The sequence below is a fragment of the Lissotriton vulgaris genome, chromosome 1_1 (genome assembly GCF_964263255.1).
Source record: "Lissotriton vulgaris chromosome 1_1, aLisVul1.2, whole genome shotgun sequence".
NCBI lineage: Eukaryota > Metazoa > Chordata > Amphibia > Caudata > Salamandridae > Lissotriton > Lissotriton vulgaris.
The window spans coordinates 1231226161-1231249793 of NC_141685.1; positions in this window are offsets into that span (position 1 = coordinate 1231226161).

Here is a 23633-nt window from a genome sequence, read left to right on the forward strand (position 1 = left end):
TTAATAGCCAAAGGAACATGCTGACCCAACTTCTCCCTACGAGAGGGTGCTGACTCATCCCTCGCAATCGGCAATGGCCGCTTACCTGAACCGGACGTTGCCTCTGCTACTGAACCCGTCCCCTGTGGCTTCTCTACTGCGGCAGCCGGCGTGGACACCTTTGCTGCTTCCCGTGACTCACGCAGTTGCTTCATCAGCTCCTGTGCGTCGACAGCCGTGGCGCCCTCGCTACCTTTTCCCAACCACGCTGCTAATTGTGCTGCCAGCTCGGGCGGCATATCTTCCCCGGACACGGGGGTGACCACAACGGGAATCGGATTCCCTTCCTCCGGCACGGGAGTGGGTGCCTTGAGCGGGGTACTGGGACCCGGGTTGTCTCCCCCAGCTGCTCCCCTCCTGGGCCTCTTGTTTTTCCCTCCCGGGGCTGCTCCCGCCAAAGGACGTTTCGGCCCCCCTTCCTCGTCTTTATCCATTCGCCTCTTTAGGTCGGTCACCTCTTTCATGAGAACGCGCAGCATCTGGTCAGTAGTCATGCGCTTTCCCGCCTTCTTCGGCATTCTCCAACAGAGTATCTGAAAAACAAACAAGAACGATTACAACGCTCAAAATTGGCTCTTCGTTCCGTCTCGAGCTCACGTGCAGCGAGGAGGTGCAGCTTCAGAGCACAGGAACAAGAGGATGCCTTCTGATCTTGCTTCTCCTTTTATCCGTCTTCAGGGCGGGCGTACACCCGCCCCTGCCTGCCCCAAGGGCGTGGCCAGCCGCGTCAGTGTCTAGGCCAACCCACTCTAGGGCGGGAAAAGGCGCGCCCCGGCTACGCCGCTTCGGGCATACCAGCCGAGACTCGCCTCCCGCCCAAGATGGCTTCCCGGGGGGATCGTGGTACTCCGCCATACGTTCGGGGAGACCGAGTGGTCGCCCCTTTCCATTAGCTCTTTTGCAACTCTTTAAGCCATGGCGTACAGAAGAGGAACTACTTGGAGATTTTCTCTGTTATGAAGACTCTTTTAATGCAACTAAGGATACCATAGAATGTCCTATTTTTCTAAATTATCTGGAAATGTTGAACGAAGAAATAGAGCAAGAAACCACTATTGCTGAAGAAATAGCTAGAGACAGTTCTCAAGACAGTCAGAGTTCTACTTCATTGAGTCAGGATCCACTAGGAGGACCTATTATCCAAAATGAAGCTGCCACTGCCATGGATGAGGTGGAAAGAGCTATGGAACACGCTCAAGAGGATGGAGTTAACTTAGAAGATTTGGTGAAGCAACTAAACGTTGAGCAGAAAAAGATATATGATGAAGTCACAGAGCAGATTGAACATGGATTCAGACATGAGAAAAAAGAGTGCTCATGTACATCATTTGACCCTGTCCGACTGTATGTAAGTGGAGAAGCGGGGACAGGAAAAAGTTTTCTAATTAAAGCCATTGCAAGTTATCTGCAGAAAAGGACTGATTCACCGCTGTCTTGTGTTGTAACTGCTCCAACTGGTCTGGCAGCACATAACATTAAAGGGATTACTCTACATTGTTTACTGATGCTGCCAGTTGAGCATGATAATAAATTGCATTACAACAAGTTATCTGGAGATGCATGTTCTGAAGTTTCAAGAGTCTTGAAGAAAATGAAACTTCTTATTATTGATGAAGTAAGCATGGTCTCAAATCTAATGCTTGCTTTTGTGCATTTGAGAATGCAAGAAATTATTAGAACAGAGTATGATGTGTTATTTGGAGGAAAACACATTATTGTTTTTGGAGATCTATTGCAGTTGACTCCAGTAAAAGGACAACCAGTGTTTAAAATGCTCACACATGAAGATACTAGGAAGTCCCTTGGAAGCATTGGAAACGTTAATATATGGTTACATTTTAAATATGCTGAACTGCTTCAAAATATGCGACAGGCAAAGGATGAAGATTATAAAAATATTCTACAAGATGTAAGAATTGGAAAAGTAAGCGAGCTTGGGAAAGAAGCTTTACATGGTCGATTATTTTCAAATTTGTATCCAAATGAAAACATTCTTCCAGAGAATATTTTTTAAAAAATGACTGAGAAGAAATCTGGGATATGTTTGATGCCAACTCTGCAAGAATGTTCCATCTTCAACAACAAAATGTTAGAGTTAGAAAATGAAGAGATTGTGAAACTGGAAGCAATAGATAAAATAGAGCATATGGGTTCAACAATTGTTTGGTCTGAAAATTTGAAAACTAAATTGGATTCCTTAGAGAAAAGTATTTCTAAAACAGCTGGTTTTGAAAAGACTATGAATGTGTGATTAAATTGTCGTATCATTTTGAGAAGGAATTTAAATGTTGAAAGAGGTCTGGTAAATGAAGCAATGGGTTATGTTGTTGATTTTGTGAATTATAGAAATAGAGATGGAATTGAATTTTAAAAAATAAAATTTGATGGCATTGAGCAAGTACAACAAATCAGTCGTTGTTCTGCTAGATTTTTACTTGTAAAAGACTTATATGTTCGCCGAAAACAGTTTCCTGTTTGTTTGGCATATGCAGTAACAATTCATAAATCTCAAGGTTTAAGTGTAGATAATGCTTTAGTGAACATTGGAAGATCTGTGTTTAAAGAGGGTATGGCATATGTGGCATTATCCCGAGTCAGAACTTCATCAGGATTGTACTTGATTGAGTGTGATGAGAGAAAAATTTGTGCAGATCTAGATTGTGTTAAAGAATACAATAGGTTAAGAAGAGAGTATGCTCCACATTTGCCTCAATATCCTCTGTTTGAAAAACGTGTGGTAGGCCGAAAAAGAAGAAATGAGGATAATTGCAGTGAGGTAGTAACAAAAAGTAGACAAAACTGTAATTGAAAACAGGAAGAAAAATAATTGTGAAGAAAATGTTCTTGGATTTCATTTTGAAAATAGTTCTGGTGTCAACTGCTATGCTAATGTAGTGGTTAATGTTGTTTTTTTTCTTCAAACTTTACAAGAACAGATTGTTGAAAATCAGGATCAAAGATTAGTGGTTTATTGAATTGTGTGTTCGAGAAATGTTGCAGTGATAGAGCAAAAATAGAAAGTGTAACAGAAATTCGAAATATTTTAGATATGTGTTCTGGTCAAGATAAATTTTCACAGAACATTCAGCAGGATTGTCAGGAATTTTTTATGTATATGTTTGGTGTTTTGGAAGATGAAGGTGTAGATGTAGAAAATCTTTTCAGCCTTTCTTATCAATGGCAGCATGACTGCCACAATTGTAGTTCATCAAGTACTACTAAAATAGATACTGAAAGATTTATATATTTGACTTTACCTGACTGTAAATCAGTGTCATTTAAAAATCTAGTTAAAGCAGCAGATCATAATATGGTGTGTACTCAATGTAAATGTCCAATGCTATCCACATTATTTATACAAAGTTATGGTCAGTATATCATTTTAGTTTTCCAACGATGTAGACCTGATGGAACTAAATTGACAACTTCTATCAAAAATTTTGTGGCTTCTCAGTTATCAATTTCAGGAAGAACCTTTACAACTGAAGCTATTATTATCATGACGGTTCTTCGACAACCTCAGGACATTATACATGCTACTTAAAATGTGAAAAAGGATGGAGTTACTGCAATGATTCTCATTTAACTTATAAACAATGTTTGCCTTATGACTCTACAAATTCTTATCTAGTGTTTTTAAAACCAAAGATTTAGTAAAGGGAATTGGCCTTTGAAGACGAGAATAGATAATAAAAGTTAGTTAGTTAGTTAGTTAGTTAATCTAATGTTTTAAATCATTTATCTCATATAGATACTTTAAGTGGATCTCAAAGTAAAAAATACTGATATATCTGACACAAATTGGCCGTGACGAAAGTGTAAGGTATGATGTTCTTAGATCTTTTTTCATAGGAAGTCGATGAAATGGAAGTTATAGAGCACAGCAGACTTTTTTCCACCAAAAGGACCTTCACTATCTTCTATTTGGCCTCACGGAAAAGTAAGTGAATCAAAGATTAGTGTACATATATGAGATGTATGTTTGAATTGTTTTTTTTAAACACAATCTTTTAGATTGTGTTTTTTTTCCCGATGTAATATGATGACGACTTTGAACTCACTAATTTAAGTGAAATTCAATATATTCTGAGAACAGCAAAATTAAATAATGTAACATATTGTAGAAGGTATTGTATTGTTTGCATTGTGTAATTTATATTGTATTCACATTGTCTCACACTCATTTTCCTTTTTCTTCCTTATTTACCTCTCTTTACTCATTTACACTGCTTTTTTAACTTTGTTTCATCGCTGTTCCTTTACTGCACTTGATTCACAACTTCTCAATCCAATTTGAACTGTCTGCATTTCCTCTCTTCCTTCCACCACTTTTTATCTTTTTAACATTCTCTCAGTACCACTGCTTTAGTTTTCTTCCCCTCTCTTTATTTCTTTTTCTCAATTTTTTTTCTTTCGCACTCATTGTACTGTAGTTCACTTAGTCCTTCCCTTTGTTTTTCTGTGTACTTACTCTCTCACTCCTGTTTCATCCATCGTTCTATATTAACCTCATTCCCTTCATCCCTTCATTCTATGACTCCCCTTCACTCACTCTCAGTCATCTTCTATTCCTCTTTTTTATTAATAGTTCCTCATTCAGACTCCTCTCCTTTTCACTCATTTTCCTTTTACTTTCTTATCTTTCCTGATTCCGTTATGGTATCTCACATTCTTTTAGTATCTTACTTACCTTCAGTAATCTGTTCTCTTTCTATTTCTTTTTCCTTCTTTTTTTCTTTCTACATTACTTTATTTCTGTTTTTGTATCCTTCACTATTGCTTTATTTCTTAGTAAACTTTTTTAGATTTCTAAACCTCTTGAACTGTTTCTTCTATTTTAATATATATTTTTAACTAATTATAACGTGTTTTTTCTTTTGTCTTTCACAGATAAAAGTTTTCATTAATTATATGGTAAGTGTGTTTACAAAATGTACTTTCCTATCACCCTTTGCGTTAACCTCACTACTTTTATCTCACTCTACCTCACCCCTGTTCCTTTACTTTGCTTCCCACACTTATTCTTAGCCTCCATGTTTACTTCCTACCACATTCAACTTCTTGTATTACCTCTGCTTATCCACACTCCTTCACTTACCTTTTTTACTGGTTCACTTTGTGACACTTCTTCCTTTACTCTCTCTCTTCTTTCTCTCTGTCACTCCCCATGTCTTACCTTTATTCACTTATATCCACCCTCTTTCACTCCTCTTAACTTACACTCACTGCTATTTTCTTTCCCTCCATTACTACTGTTTTTTTTCTCTGGTTCTGTCACTATCTGTCATTCCCCATACTTAAGTCTCCTTCCTTTTACTTTTATCACCCATTCACATTTTCCCAGAACCTCTGCTTTAGTCTTTTTCTTCTTTCTTCTCTTCTTTTGCTCCCTTATTCATTTTCTTTTTCTCAGTTACTTCCTCTTACACCTTTTCTCTGTCTTACTATCTATTACACAATCCCTCTGTGTTCCTCCCTCTAGCTCTCTTTCTCTTAACACCACTCTCTCTGTCCCCTTTCCTCATGCTCACTCCTTCATTATTTTTTTTTCTTTTTTTTTTGTTGGTGTGCTGACGGGACTCGCACCGGTACGCGCACCGGGGCGTTCACTGGTACGCGCACCGGGAGCGCTCCAGAGTCAAATATAAAAAAAAAAAGTAAAACACTATTTTAAAACAAAAATATTATCTTAATATACAAAATATGGTTTATTTACAGAAAAACATACCTTTCTCAGCTATAGACATTTGCAAAAAAATAAGCTTAGAAATTCACTAAAAAGGACATAGGTATGAAGCCCTATAAAAAGTTAAAAATTAGCAGTTAAAAAACCTATGAAATTCACAGAAACAACCAAAGGTTTCACACCAGTTATAGTTTGAAATTAGCATTAAAAAAACCTATGAAATTCACTGAAAAAACTAGAGGTTTTACACCAGTTATAGTTAGAAATTAGCATTAAAAAAACCTATGAAATTCACTGGAAAAACCAGAGGTTTCACACCAGTTATAGTTAGGAATTAGCATTAAAAAAACCTATGAAATTCACTGAAAAAACAGAGGTTTCACACCAGTTATAGTTAGGAATTAGCATTTAAAAAACCTATTAAATTCACTGAAAAAAGCAGAGGTTTCACACCAGTTATAGTGTTGCGTGCTTATCTAGGACCCTGATCGATACTGTGACCTTATGCCCCTATTCGACTATAAATCCATTTATTCCCTATATTGGCATAACCGTTCAAGTGCAATATTCAGAAACTCATCTCTGGCCTCACACGAACAGAGCCACATTCCAGAATAGCTTTCTCTGCCACTTCCTTTGCAACCAATTAGTGCAATGACAGAGCAGAAGTTACTATCTGAGATTCCTAGATTAACACTCCGAGTTCTTCAACAAGATAAAAACTCAGCAACCTGGAAATCCCCGCTTGCTGTGTTTTGATTAGTAATAGAACTCTAATGAGCACTGATAAACGATCACTTCCTAGTGACATCTTATTGACGTCTTATGTCCAGCAAACCTACGTCAAACAAGGCACCTTTCAGGTATAAATACTACCAACGTGGCCTTAAGCAAGTCCCCTGTTGCCCGTCGCCTGAAGCTGCTGTTATGCTGAAGATATCATAGCTGCTATCGCTACTGCTATCGCTGCTAACTAGCGAACAATTGTGTGGTGAACTTAGGAGCTGAACAGCCGTCCCTCTGCAAGAGCCCAGCAGATGCAAGCTGCCCACGGACGCTGTCCCCCCTCCTTCTCCTCCTCGACGCGCTGAAGACGAGACGCTGCCTTTCTCCTGCCGAGAAATCCAGCTCCAGCGTTTCTGGTCTACCCTTGCGGGTGACTGGGATATCGAGCCCTGAGGGAGATACCATACCTCCATCATTCTATTCCAGAGGTATGATGTTGACTAAACCCTTGAGAGAGAATTCTTGAAGCAAACCTTGGCAAAACCAACTTAACTTAAAGCTACTTACTTACTCCCCTCCCAAGTATTAGGCTTAGGTCAGGTACACTGGGGTAGGCGTAGTTAGAAGCACCAGTTGAGTATTTTAGCCTAATGTATATATGAATGTATATATGTTTTATTACTTTTAAACCATTGTATGGCTAAGAAACGATATCAATGCTTTTACAGTATTATTTCGCAATACTTATCTTACTGTACGTACTTTTTATAATAACAAGTCTTGCAATTGTGGCAATTCATTTCTCTTGTACGAGAAGAAAGACTGTTCAATAAATGTTAACCCTTTATTGACAAACGCCTGTCTCTCTATTCTCTACATATTGTGAAAGTAAACTGCACCAACCTGACTGAGTAAAATAACTGTCTATTGTTTCACACGACCCTAGAGATTGACTCTTGATCTGAGGAGCAAAGTTGTCATGTTGCACGGTTGTTGGAAAACTGAATCCCTTCTTGGCTGTGCCAGGAAAGCTGATCGCTTCCTTTTTCAGTCAAGAAAGTTTCCAGTGACCTCTGAGCTAGTTGGTAACCAACCCAATTAAGTTTAGCATAGTCAGTAGAGGCCTGGAAGATCCGCACTTCTACGTCGATACTACTGTTTATGTTATTCCAATGCGCAGGGCCTATTGGGAAAATATGAACTACGCTACATGGCGCCCAACGTTTGGTAAGGCGATAAACTAACGCAAGACGTTAGAGTAACTCAGTCGTGCATATTTCACACAGACCCCTTTCTCCCGTAAATACTCCAATAGACGTCTGGAGTGGGTGAAAGGTTAAAATCCGCCCGAACTCAGTAGGAAGAGATTCCTATGTAAAGCTCTGGTTTATTCAACGTTGAAGGATACAGTGTTCCAAAATATTGTGCACCTATTCTTTGTCTCCTTGGAGACCTGCTCTGCAAACCTTGCATTTATACAATGCCAGGAGAAAACGGAATCACTGGGGCCGGAGCAGATGCGACTCAGCAGGGTCCCGAAGACACAGACCCGGATGCAATTATCATCGCGGTCCACTTAAGAAAATCTACAAGGTGGTACAATAATTTTCGTGATAGAGGCACACGAATATCGGCAGACAGAGGTATTCTATTCATGGATAAACTTTCCAGCGGCAAACGCTAGAACAAAAGAGTTTCACTATTACAAAATAGAGAAACAACCGGATGAGTACGCTCCTTTCGAGGAAATTGAAATCCCACTAAAATTCTAAGAGCACCTGCTCTGGTTTAATGGCGCCCTAAAACATAATGATCATATTACCAGGCTCGGTCCACTAGGTAGACCAGGAGCAACGTGGCCGGTTCTAGCCAGCTACACACCACATCCGGACATTGCAAAAAATGTCAAAAGAAGAACTCTTAGTTACATAGGAGAATTAACAAAAGCATATAGAGAGTTAGTTAAATTATTTATTACAAATAATTCAAACACTCCTGAAAAGAGCTGGGATGGAAATAAACAATCCACTCCCAAGGAAAAAGTTTTCCAGTCCAGAGGAAGGTGTCCTCGACGGAGGGAAAGAACTCCGACTCGAGAACACCAGTCTCCCCAGAGAGAGCCCTCTGAGAAAAGATACAACCTTAGAAATAGGGATAATTTGAAAAAACCTGATAGATATCAAAGTATTGATACACGTCCCTCTCGATCCTTTTCGCAGGAATCGGAAAGAAGAGGACGGTCAGACCCAGGAGAGCACACCAAGTCCAGAGACAAGGAACCTGCTCAGAGTAAAAAATCTCAATTTCCAAAAAAGAAGGTAGCCAATATTAGAGTAATCAACCATGCCGAAAATACTGAGGACACAGTTGAAAAACGGGGAGTGGGCATTGACAATGTTGGACAGTGCAGCAGAAATCAGTATAGCCCGCAAGATCTTGATGAGTCATCTGGAGACAGTGGACACAAATGAATACATTCAGGTTGAAACTGCCGACACCAGACTTAGCGAGCCCCATAAAATATACGAAATAACATTGCGTATAGAGGGTGATAAGACTAGGAAAATAAGAGGTCTATTTTGGGATAAACTCTCAAAAGGCTATGATATTCTGTTAGCTGAAAAAGATTGGGCCCCAGAGTTTGTCAGGGAGTGCCCTCGTGGCGAAGAAGTGATTATGCCTGCCTTCTCGAATCACATTCCGATTCACCAAAAATATACTTATGCAAGGAAATGGGCAGTAGCCCAGGCACCGGCATTATATAAAAATCATGTAGGATGGGATAAGGACTCTCCTCCTCACAAAATCCAGTTAAAAAGTGAACCAACTGCCCAACGGCAGTATCCCATTAAGCAAGAAGCTAAAAAACAAGTCAGGGAGATCTTAGATCAACTTGAATACCAGGGGGTGATTGAAACATGCACCTCTCAAATGAACAATCCTTTGTTTCCTGTCTCCAAGCCAGACAATTCATATCGTCTAGTTTTGGACTACAGACATCTTAATGCATGTTGCAAAACATTTGCAGTACAAAACTCGCATAGTGCAGCCCTAATGAATAACATAGTTAGGAAAAAATATAAAACGACATTAGACATATCCAATGGTTTCTTTTGTCAAAACATTGCACCAGAAAGCAGATATTTGACCGCTTTCTCAGCATTTGGGTCGCAGAAAAAATTCTGTCGACTCCCACAGGGGTTCAAGAACAGCCCAGGACTATTCTCAGCTAGAGTAACAGAGTTACTACAAATATAAGATGATGAGGCATTATCTTACGTAGATGGTATCTATCTCACAGACGACGACTTGGATACTCACTTCAAAAGAGTGAACGCCATTATACTTGGGTTCGCGGCAGAGGGTTACAAATTCAACTTTAAAAAGTCTCGAATTGCCCATCTGACAGTACTATTCTTAGGGTACGAATTATCAAGTGAAGGAAAAAGCCTAGCGGACAACTTCTTAGAGAAGTGCGCTGTACTCCAAGCTCCAAAAACTATGAAGAATTTACAATCCATACTAGGTTTTCTGAATTTCGGAAGAACTTACATTCTAAATTACGCAGAGAGGGTTAAACCTCTTTACGAACTAATTAAACCTGATTTTAAACAAATCAATTGGACTCAAAAACAAACAGAAATTTTGAGATCACTGCAAACAGACATGTTAGGTAAAGAAAATTAGATACACATGACAACACACGCGATCTTGTAATCCGAGTCATCCCAGGAGGATGCGGATTCACGTACCTAACCTCTAATGAGGGAGAAAAGGTACCAATTTCAATTAAATCTCACTTGTACACACAAGCAGAAAAAACATTCAGTCACACAGAAAGAACTGTGAAAGCAGTGCAAATTGCATTAGCAAATGAACGAGAACTAGCACACGGCAAACAGATTAATATCCTCACAGCGGAATCCGCCTTCGAGGCGCTATTCAGCCCAGTAAACCTGCCTACAGTGTCACTGGATCCGAAATGGATACAGTGTATAGATTCTCTAGGAGCGGAAGATGTGAAATACTATTTCGCCCCGCAATACAAAGAACTGAATGATTTAGAATATGAAGAAGAATATCCTCTGCCAATCGAACTTCTGCCTCTCCCACAATACGCCTGTATAATCTATACAGATAGATTTGTACAGCATTTCAACGTAGAGAGCAAATCCTACGATGCAGCCTGTGCGATTGTTAAAGGTCGTTGGCTGTGCGGTAAATTCAGACCGAAAGTAACAAAAACTGAATTATTGAGAAACTGTTTGGCTCCGAGAGCTGAAATCAGATGTTTGAAGATGGCGCTCGAAAATGCAGAACGTGAATTCCCGACACTTATCATGTGCGATTCACATTTTTGCGTCAACTCTTACAATAATAAACTGCAGCGTTGGATTGAAAACGATTACAAAGATGACACAGGTGCCACAATAAAGCATAAATTGCCCTGAAAACAGGTAGCTCTTTTACAGAAACAACTACAAAAGACTCATGTGATACACGCACAGAGTCTTCAACGTGATGGCTGTCACGTTGCAGGGAATTCATTGGCTAATACAGCCACAGCGGAAGCAACTAACCCGGCTTCCGTAGCCACAAAAAAGCGTGCAGAAAAATACATAGACGGGGAAACCATGCTGGCAGTAAAAACGACCGTAAAAGGCGACTGTGCAGCACTACCCGTGAACTATCCACTCAATTATGCATACGTAATCGATGCAAACTCCGTTCCTTTTGCTCGAATCCCTGGAGTGGGGGATAGGGTAATTCCAAACAGGGACCGGAGGGGCTTCCTCATACAGGAAGCACATATGGGGTTGGGGCTGAGACACCAAACAATCAGGGACTCTCTGAGAGAATTGGAATCAGAGTACTGGTGGCTAGAAATGAGTGAAGGAATTCATGAGTTTGCAAAAAACTGTGAAGACTGCAACAGAGATCGCAGTGGAGAACCGGCCAGTGTAGTGTCAGAAGCCATGATAGAAAGCATCAGGCAATCTATCCGCGCTATCAAAAAAGAGAAACGCGTCCCATTGTACATCGTTAAGGCTAAACACACTTAAAAAATGTGGCCCCAGCGCTCGGCTGACGCTAGAACTGTTATAAGAGAGATCTGCGAGTCTATATCGGCACATACGCAATTACCACGTTCCATTCTGACCAGGGTCCTGCTTTCAGCTCTCGAGCTTATAAGGAGGCCATGGCCAGCATGGGAATTGGGTTGCGGTATTCTTGTCCGTCGCACCCCGAAGGGAATAGTGTGGTTGAAAGAAAAAAACGGGACATAAAGCGATCTATAACAGCGAAGGTATTAGGTTCAGGCGCTGGGTGGGTCAAACATTTAATAAGTGTCCAGACCAGTCTTAACAATTTGCCAAGAAAATCTCTAAAAGGTTTCAGCCCATACGAGCTATTGTTCGGAATTAGAATGAGAATTCAGGACTTAGATAGTCAGGTGTCAGTGGTACAAGAAAAAACAACAGACTTTGACATCAAAGATCGTTTGGCTTTTTTACAGGAACTGAATGAAACAAGAAAATCCTTAAGCAACATAAAGTTAAAGCAACAGCCAAATACCACTGACGAGGCACCACAAGCAACAGCCCCAGCAAGGCCTGTCTGGATTCCAAAGATTTGGGAACTAGTCAGAGAAAAAATCACGGTGAAGAAGGAATTTGGGCCTTCTTACAGAAAAGCCGTACCTGTCTTGGCAGTCACCGGAACAAGATCAGTAGTACTACAGCCCCTTGCTGGTAAAAAGGAGAACAGAGTTGTGTCTATCGACCTGGTAAAACCACAAGCATGTGGCCTATAATCAACAGTAGGCCCAGTGGACTCCCAAGAAACAACAGAATACCCAAACTTGCAACAATCCAAGAGGTTCAAACTGAAAGACTAATCACATTCGATCAGCCTGCAGTGCACAGAGAAGGACTAAGCAATAATGCCATGGAACTCGTGCCTCTTGAAACACAGATTGAAACAGTTCGTCAAGAAACACCAGTCTACAATAATGTGGCATCAGAAAGTGCTACCGAGAGACAGATTGAAAAAACAATCCCACCAATTGACAGAACTGCCTCTGGTTATTTCATCAACTTCGACAACTTCTCTGAAGATCAAAATGACCCCGAAGTGATGCCAGAACCAAAAAAGTATTCTAAAGAAAATACAACAGGACTCCTTCAACAAATCAAAGAATTATATCTGGATACACCGTTGATTGAGAATTGGATTATTTCAGAGGTACTCATACTCCTACTATGCCTAATTTTAGTTTTAATTTTAGGAAAGTTTATTACAATTGAATGGACACAGCAAGTCAGAACATCAACCTAGTCCTGAAACCACACAGATCATCACACGTGAAGAAAAGAGAACTGTCAACAGTAAATGTCACAGCAATTCCAATACCTGGTGGGGTAGTATGGGAGAAAACTGACTATGAGATCTATGGTCCGGTCGAAATCCTGAAGTATCCTCATCAACTGAAGGTTTCCTTAAGTGACTTTGTAAAACCTAGTACATTCTCTGATGATTGGGACTTTAACAGTATTAATGACATGATGTCTGATTTAGTAATGTCAGCTAGATTCACAGAACATGATTACTTACAAGGTTCGTCTAGTTATGAACAGTTATCATGCTACACACATTATGGCGATCATTATTTGCATAAATCTGCACAGCCTAAAAATGTTTTTAAGTATAATCAATGGGAACATTGTGCTACACCACCTAAAAGCAGTTCTAAAGCATTCTTTTAGCAATTCAAGTACTTCTCAGGGTTTAACACCGGTGATGCAGAAACGTTTTATTACAAACTGTTAGATAAAACAGGAATGAAAACAATGCTGACAAACACTAAATTAATATATTCAGAAGCATTTTATGAAAAAATGATGACATTTGGTTTTGATTATTGGAAAAATAACATTGAAACAAAAACAATTTGGGGTACAAAAGATTGGCAGGTACAAGGCATAGAAGCACTATTCAGAACCTGCATGATACCAGAACAAATGATGTTTTGAAATGACACAATACACCAAACATCCTGTCTTGGCCTAGCTAAGATCAAAGACCTTAACAAACCGTCTATTCCGAAGCCAATACCTGAGAATGCAACAACAGATATTGAAATAGACGTATCTAAAATTTTACATTTTAACAGAACACATCCTGATTGGAAAAAGTGGTTAATCTAGCCTACTGACACAAACAACTGTCAAGATAGATTCCTGAACAAAACACAGGGGTTAAAAATGACCAGACAAGACCCTAGATACTCCGAGAGACAACATCCAGGGATAGTAACAACATACAGTGTAGGGAAACTCTGCCTTGAATGGCTAGGAACATCCACACTGGCTGAAATTAAGCAACACTTGTCTTTACTAAAAGATGGTGCTGATTTGCGCGATTTCCTTCTTGGACCACGCAAACAGCGTCAAAAGCGTTTCATAGCGGCCAGCATCTATGCTGCGTACAACGAGGCTTGGAAAGTCACACAAATTGAAACAGCAGAAAAAATACGAGAAATTGATTGTATTAATTTGGAAAAATCACTTTCTGTAGTAGACAATGGGTTAATGACTCTGTCCCCCAGAATATATTCATTGGACAATATTGTATCTTCTGTCTTTGACATAATAGACAGAGACTTGCTAATGTTACAGCATGGCCAATCTCAATTACGTTCTATTGTACAATTAGGCTGGACGCTGCAAAATCTTCGTTCAGGCTATGTGCCTTGGCGTTTAATCAACACGTCATTATTTTCCATTTTTAACCTTACTGATAAACAAATCAGTTTGGCACAGAAAGGAGCAGACTATACAATCCTGAGCATCGAAAAACTTGAGAGATTACCATTGACAATGTCAGAGAGTCCTGTCATTGAATGGATAATACACGGAATTATCACAATTCCGATAACAACTTTCCGATTTAAAAAGTGCCTTGAATACATACCTACTGGCCAGTATGAACGATTGGGTAAAGGATATGTAAAATCAGAAAGGAAATTGCCATACACACATTCTTGCTATAGTGACAGCGACAAAAATGTATTTCTTAGTGGTGAAAATTGTAAACATTCACTAAGCGGTATACTTTTGTGCCAGGGTATTAATTTACATGGAGCCTGTGAAGGTAATTCTAACAACCTTTCATGCCACCAGCTTGTAACACCTGCAACTCAGATAGAGCCCTTCTTTATGCAACTTGCTAATGGGAGTTACATTCTTAGAACGGATCACAGATGTTGCGGCCTTATGCCAGGGAAAATTTATCCAGTAAGAGTAACATCCATGGTCAAATGCTGTATGCAAGCATTGTTCCAGAGCGGGCCTGTAGACACAGAGACTCCCATCTGGCCTCGTCTGAATCTCTATTCTATACGAATTGATACTTTAAGCAAAATGAAGTCTGTGCTTTTACAGACAACAGTGCCCATAACGTCATCAAAAGAGACGTATGATCTTCTAGTTGCAAGGACAGCTACGGAGGTTCATGACCTTTTATCAACAAATTGCCCCGTGCATTTCGTAGAAATGCTTAGCCAACTCCTTAACATGTCTAGTGCCACAGGCATCCCAGGCATATTTAAGACGATTTTTACGGGACTGCTAACACCATTTCAAGCAATTTTGGGAATCGTTCCTAATTTTGTTCACTCTGTTTTTGGCGGCATACCCCTATTTTTGGGACTTGTTGCAGGGATCTTATTTTTGACCCTCCTGCTTCGTTATGGCAAGCCAAATCTCAGACATGACTCCTATGGGAATGGAAGAGACAATCCTAGCAATCCGCTACCGGGACAGAATAACTAGAGTCCTTGGATTGGCCAGGCTGAGAGATCTAAACATGACCTGGTTCCTTTCATTCAGACCTATATGGCAGAACTGTATCTTACCGGTACTTCGATGTATGCTATGCGGAGATGAGTGCATGTTGGACATCTGTCTTTCACTTCCATCAGCAGTACCAATGGACGTCAATACTTTGCTCAGTCCGATAACGGCTCACGCATTGTGTTGTCCCCAGCGGCTACCAATCCTGATGACGGCATTCGTTGAGACTCCTGTGCTACGACTAGGTGGTAACAGTGGAGCGAGTGACAAAAGCAGCATCACCCAGGTACGACCTTCTGTGAGCATTGCTGATCCCGACTATGATGACAGCAATCATTCTCACACCTGCCAAGTTACAGCACTATCGAATTTGGTCGAACTGTCACCTGATTTTGTAGACCAATTCTTTGAGAGCCTGTCTGATATGATGTTCTCACCCGAACAGAAATAATAACTTTGGTGAAACATTCCGACACACAGCGTTCCCATGAACTCTGAATTCGGCCTTTAGTTTTGAACAACAAAAACTGCTAAAAGCGTTGGAACTCTATTTTCCCCGTTCAAGCAATAATTCTTTTGAATTGAACACTTTTTAATATTCACCCTTTTTTTGGCACGAAAAAATTCTTTGCTTAGAGTAAAAACTATTCATAGAGAACAGAAGCTTCAACTTCTATTTCTAAACACATCTAGAGACATAACAACTTTACACCAGCCTCTAGCACATTTATTGCAATGCATTTATATGTGATGATTTATCTCGCCCTTCTTCTGTTTCAGAGATATTTCATGTGTAATTATTTTTGCATAATCGTTCATTGATTTCATATGCTATAATTTTTGAATGATTTATATGCTTCAAAAACGTACAGTACCTAAATTTTCACGTATTACAATATACGCCTATTTCAAATGCATATATGTATTTTGGGGTGGGCAATGTTACACATGCATCATATTGCTCTAGTTTTAGTAATTTGATGGACATGAATTCGTGGAGTGGGTGTTGCGTGCTTATCTAGGACCCTGATCGATACTGTGACCTTATGCCCCTATTCGGCTATAAATCCATTTATTCCCTATATTGGCATAACCGTTCAAGTGCAAAATTCAGAAACTCATCTCTGGCCTCACACGAACAGAGCCACATTCCAGAATAGGTTTCTCTGCCACTTCCTTTGCAACCAATTAGTGCAATGACAGAGCAGAAGTTACTATCTGAGATTCCTAGATTAACACTCCGAGTTCTTCAACAAGATAAAAACTCAGCAACCCGGAAATCCCCGCTTGCTGTGTTTTGATTAGTAATAGAACTCTAATGAGCACTGATAAACGATCCCTTCCTAGTGACATCTTATTGACGTCTTATGTCCAGCAAACTTACGTCAAACAAGGCACCTTTCAGGTATAAATACTACCAACGTGGCCTTAAGCAAGTCCCCTGTTGCCCGTCGCCTGAAGCTGCTGTTATGCTGAAGATATCATAGCTGCTATCGCTACTGGTATCGCTGCTAACTAGCGAACGATGATGTGGTGAACTTAGAAGCTGAACAGCCGTCCCTCTGCAAGAGCCCAGCAGATGCAAGCTGCCCGCGGACGCTCTCCCCCCTCCTTCTCCTCCTCGACGCGCTGAAGACGAGACGCTGCCTTTCTCCTGCCGAGAAATCCAGCTCCAGCGTTTCTGGTCTACCCTTGCGGGTGACTGGGATATCGAGCCCTGAGGGAGATACCAGACCTCCATCATTCTATTCCAGAGGTATGGTGTTGACTAAACCCTTGAGAGAGAATTCTTGAAGCAAACCTTGGCAAAACCAACTTAACTTAAAGCTACTTAGGTCAGGTACACTGGGGTAGGCGTAGTTAGAAGCACCAGTTGAGTATTTTAGCCTAATGTATATATGAATGTATATATGTTTTATTACTTTTAAACCATTGTATGTCTAAGAATCCATATCAATGCTTTTACAGTAATATTTCGCAATACTTATCTTACTGTACGTACTTTTTATAATAACAAGTCTTGCAATTGTGGCAATTCATTGCTCTTGTATGAGAAGAAAGACTGTTCAATAAATGTTAACCCTTTATTGACAAACGCCTGTCTCTCTATTCTCTACATATTGTGAAAGTAAACTGCACCAACCTGACTGAGTAAAATAACTGTCTATTGTTTCACACGACCCTAGAGATTGACTCTTGATCTGAGGAGAAAAGTTGTCATGTTGCACGGTTGTTGGAAAACTGAATCCCTTCTTGGCTGTGCCAGGGAAGCTGATCACTTCCTATTTCAGTCAAGAAAGTTTCCAGTGACCTCTGAGCTAGTTGGTAACAAACCCAATTAAGTTTAGCATAGTCAGTAGAGGCCTGGAAGATCCGCACTTCTACGTCGATTCTACTGTTTATGTTATTCCAATGCGCAGGGCCTATTGGGAAAATAGGAACTACGCTACAATAGTTAGGAATTAGCATTTAAAAAACCTATTAAATTCACTGAAAAAAAACAGAGGTTTCACACCAGTTATAGTTAGCTGGAAATTTTACTGACATAAAACCATTGAAATTCCCACGTTATAGTTAGTCGGATTCACTATAACTTGCGCGTGCAATGCACTGCTGATGACATCACATATTACATCACTCATGACATGGTCAGTGACATCACTCAGGGGTAAAAATTACTATTCCCACTGCAAAGAGTCCAACAGTAGGGTAAGCGTATGGATAGAGTAGGGTAAAAATTACTATTCCCACTCCAGAGAATGCAACAGTAGAGAAAGCTTTGGATAGTGTAGAGGTAAAAATTACTATTCCCACTCCAGAGAGTGCAACCGTAGGGAAAGCGTTGGATAGCGTTGGAGTAAAAATTACTATCCCACTCCAGAGAGTCCAACAGTAGGGAAAGTGTTGGATAGCGTAGGGGTAAAAATTACTATTCCCACTCCAAAGAGTGCAACAGTAGGGAAAACATTAGATATTGTAGGAGTAAAAAATACTATTCCCACTCCAGAGAGTGCAACAGTAGGGAAAGCGTTGGATAGCGTAGGAGTAAAAATTACTATCCCACTCCAGAGAGTCCAACAGTAGGAAAAGCGTTGGATAGCGTAGGGGTAAAAATTACTATTCCCACTCCAAAGAGTGCAACAGTAGGGAAAATATTGGATAGCGTAGGAGTAAAAATTACTATTCCCACTCCAGAGAGTGCAACAGTAGGGAAAATATTGGATAACGTAGGAGTAAAAATTACTATTCCCACTCCAGAGAGTGTAACAGTAGGGAAATCATTGGATAGCATAGGGGTAAAAACGACTATTCCCACTCCAAAGAGCGCAACAGTAGGGAAAGCGTTGGATATCGTAGGGGTAAAAAATACTATTCCCACTCCAGACAGTGCAACAGTAGGGAAAGCATTAGATAGTGTAGAAATTAAGTGGAACAAACTTATAAATAATTGTTCTAAATAAAATAATTAATATATTTATTTTTAAATAACTACATCATTTGCTAATCCCCATTGATAATTACTAAAAACATAATTACAATTAAATAATTATTGAACAATAAATGAACAATAAATACCAGTAAATATTAATTAATGAATATAAATAACCAAATAATATTAAACACTAAAATATTTTTCTAAACAAAAAACATAATAATCATGAAAAATTGAATAACAATTAAAAAATGGTAAACAGTACATTTATTTTTGAATACCTCTTTTTTATTAACAATTATTTACCAATTATGAAATAAATTTCCAATTAATAAAAATTAACTAACAATAAAAAGTATTGTTTACCAATTACAAAAAATTAATTACCAATTAAAAAAATTAATTACCAATTAAAAATTGTAATTACCAATGACAAACCTTAATTACCAATTAAAAAAATGTAATTACCAATTACACACCTTAATTACCAATTAAAAACATTAATTGCCAATTAAAAAATGTAATTACCAATTACAAACCTTAATAACCAATTAAAATAATAAATTACCAATTAAAAGATGTAATTACAAATTACAAACTTTAATTACCAATTAATAAAATGAATTAGCAATTAAAATAATTAATTACCAATTAATAAATAATTAGGAATAAAATATTTATCAATACCAATCAAAAATAAATATTTACTTAATTACAATTAAATTACTTCCCACCCTATTCCCCTATAAACCCACAACCCGCTACAGAACTTAAATGCAAACATTAATTAAAATTCATTTACAATTACTAAAAATACATAATTAATTTAATATATTTACATTACTTCCCACCACATTCCCCTATAAACCCACAACCCGCTCCAGTACTAAAAGATCAAATTAAATTAAAAATAACATTTTTATTATATAATAAATAGTACACATATAATTTAAAACAAATAAACTACTTACCAAAAACATATAACACACATATAAAATACATAATAAAATACATAACAACAAACAAATATCGATATTAGTAACATTAAAATTAGTGACATCGATATAATTGATATCGATATTACTAACTTCGATATTACTTACATCGATATAAAAACATTCAATATTACTTACCTTAGGGTCGATATTCTGTCCAACGATATTCTTGACCTCGATATTCTTCACCTTCGATATTTACAACTCGATATTATTGTAGGTCGATATTAGGGAATAGATATTTTACCTGTGCACCTTTATGAACATGTGAGGGCAATGAAGAACGGAAATAAAGCATATCCCATTGCCAGACATTTTCAGACAAGCACAACCAAAATACAAACCTTTTGAGATTTTGTGTGCTTGATATGGTGAAGAATGATGAGAGAGGAGGGAACAGAGTTCAACGATTACGGAAGTTAAAGTCAAGATTCATTATTAAATATCGGACGGTGGCCCCGGTAGGTCACAATTGCGATGAGGAGACTCATCTAGGATAGGTAGCTGGATATAAAAAAGATTATGTCAGTAAACTATGTGCAAATGTTCTTTAAGACTGTTCTGGAGAGAAACATTCTTTTTCCAAAAATGTATCTGAGAATTCAGGTTCTCTTGACGGAGAAGCCGCCATAGTTTGGGACCATGACCATGAAGGTATCTGTATCAGGTTATGTGTATGTTCCTTGGAGTAGTGATGATCTAGCTGCATTTACAAATGATTTTCATAGATTTAGGGAGAAGACTGTTGAATTGTATAAGCAAGTTGATTTCTTTATTAATATTTCACTGTTTGAAATTGTGGTTCCTAGTGATTTATGGTCTGCATGTAAAATTGCTATTAAGTGGCCTGCTGCTTAGCCAGAGAGGGATCCTGTAGCTCATGGTCCTTCGCCCTTGCTCATGAAAACGTACAAACAGGTGATCACATGGTTGCAGTCCAAAAAAGCGAAGATCAATAGAGGGACCCTGAAAACCTAGACTTAATGAAGGCAAGGGGAGCGACCCACCAGGGAAAATAAGTATTTCAACAACATGAAAGGGGCATCCCCAAAAGATAGGAAATACAAATTCCAAATATAAAATTATCCAAAGACATCCTCAGAACAGCTATTTTACTTTTACAAAGTTTATTTTTGTATAGTCATTTTTAGTAGAACTCTAATACCAGCAAACACAGAAAAATTCATTGTGATCAGCTTCTTATACATAAAATTTCATTTGGTTATACAACAAAGGAAAACATCAGCCCAAAAACTTGTAGGACAATAAAAATATGACGCACAATTCAGTCATTATATCAATCAACCACAGACTCACTATCACACAATACATACACTCATACTCAAACAGAGCATCATTTCATCATACAGTTGAGGAAAAGCGCTGACGCGCGTTTCGAAGAAAAGGAGTTATTTAGAAAATTCCTTCATCAGGGCGCATATCATCAATCCATTAATTTGCATGGTCTTTTGAGATCCAATTTTGTAATATAAGGTCAGTTTATCAAATGATTCATAGTCTGAATTAGGGCTGACGAAGCATATCTTGAAGCACGGTGTTTCTTGAAATTCCTCGAGGGTTTAGCAGGGATATATATCTCGAAGACATTCAAAGAGATACGGTTAATGCAGGAGTGAGGTTCAGCAGACCACGATACTTCTGCATTTAGCAGTAGAAATCCAAGTGCTTCCTCCTAGTGGCGTCTGGAGAGACACATGTAGTTCTTTAAAATAGTCGATCCAAGTTGGGAAATCACTGCTCCCTGTGGCGTGAAGTCCTGTTCGACATCTCGACACGTGTATTCAATCTATCGTGTGGCCAGCACCCTCTGCATAGGTCCTGAAGCAGTCCAAAAAGCTCTCCAAAGACATCAATTTGTTTAAGATAGATTGAAGGACTCAGTAGCCTAAGGAATCAGTACATGCCTATTACGAAAGTCTTCTGTAAGCCTTAATCAGTACAGTGGACTGGATACACTTGACCATAAAGACATCGGCCAATTTATTTCAAAATTTGAGATGGGGTTAAGGCTGGAAATTAGCCTTTTGATTGATCTTCTGGCAGAATAAATCAGTGGATAAAATTCTATGGTATGTCAGATATAGCAGCGATAAGGTGAATTCTAAGCATAGGAGGATAAAGGACAAGTTGATTCTAGTTCAAATGCGGAATGCGCAGAGGGTAGTCCAGGCGCAGTCAAATGGAGGAACATTGGGTCAAAATCAGGGGAATGCCCAAGGAGGGGCCAGAACGCTCCAGGTACAGCTGATCAGGGAAGAGAGAGAGTTATCCATATAGATCCCAAAACAGGAATAGACATCGCCACGTTGAAAAAGTCAACCCCTTGCCATTTTTGCCACCAGATCGGGAGTTGGAAACGCGAATGACGATTGAATCCAGTGCATCAAATACAGAAGGGAGATTTGGTGCAAGTGCCAGATGTGATAAACTCTGTGACAAGGCCAAGATCCTACAAAGGTGGGATCAAAATCAATTAGTGCAAGAGCCACAGCCTCTGAGGATTCCTCAAAATCAAACATACCATCAGATTCAATCAGGTCTCGTCCCAATGACGGTGCCTGATGGGGGAGGAAGACTATCTTTAGATCAGTCTTAGAGGTAGACCAGACTGGACCGTATGTGGCGGCATAGGTAGGTGGTCATCCCAATACATTCTTGATTGATACTGGTGATGCCTGTTCTACTGTGATATCTGAAGTAGTCCCAAACCAACCCCTCTTGGGAAAGTCAATCCAAGTCATAGGTGTTGCCAACAAAAGGATGACAAACCCTTTGCCAGAAGAGGTGCCGGTTAGAATATGCACTTCTCAGGATCATCACCAGTTCCTGTTGTGTGATTTGAGTCCAGTCTGTTTGATAGGGTGTGATCTCTTGTGTAAACTGAACTGTACCATCTATTTTACGCCAAAGGGAATTGAGCTGCAAACTATCAGTGATGACATCACTTTAAATATAGCTAATCAGAACTATTACATAGACATGTTTGCTTTGCTGACTGTGGAAGACATGCGGCTGGACATGAGAGATACTGTCTCTCTATTGACGTGAGACTTCACAGGGGAAGAGAAAGGACTGACTCAAGGAGTTTAGCCAGTCGGTATAGAGATTAAGCCAAATGCAGAATTCCCAAGAATGCCTCAGTACAACCTGACTCCAGAGAAGGTGGAAGTTTTAGTTTTTAGTTTTATTGGCAGAGTTACTTAAAACCATTGCATCAAGACATTTCATTAAAAGTTTGTAAAAGCTATATAAAAAAAAGAACAGTTAAAATAGGTTGTTGTTCATTTTCATTTCAACTTGTGATTCTGAGTTCATTTTTCTTACATCTTTTAGGTGCTTGACCATTTGGTCTGGTGTTATTGTGCTATGTGGTCACTGCATATGAGGTAGTGCGATGTAAAGTCCAATGCTATCCACAGGAGAGCTTTAGGTTTACTTGATTGTTCCGGCTAGATGACCCTCCACCAGTCCCAAGAACTTTACCAAATGGCAGTTCAGCAATTGGCCTTCTGGTGTGAAGCAGACCATCACAGCTTGCCTCCGGGTGCGGATCCCTTGCTGATTGAAGTGAGGTTTCATTAGTTGTTTCTGTTCCTTTAGGAGATCATTACATGTACATAAGAGGTACAGCAGGTCCTCTGGTACTGTGCTACATAAGTGACAAGTGGATCCAGCTTCATCCTTAAGCCAGTGCGGAAGGTGTTGTATGCAAGCGAACAGGCCTAGTCAATACTTCAAGAATTTGATTTTGATAGTTTTGTCATACCCCTAGTCAAACAATTTTTAAGGGATTGGGGCTGTGTAAGTGCGCAGGGCCATCCAACCTTGGTCCCTCTTTGATAGAAAAGCATTGTCCTCGGTCAGTGATATGAGTTTGA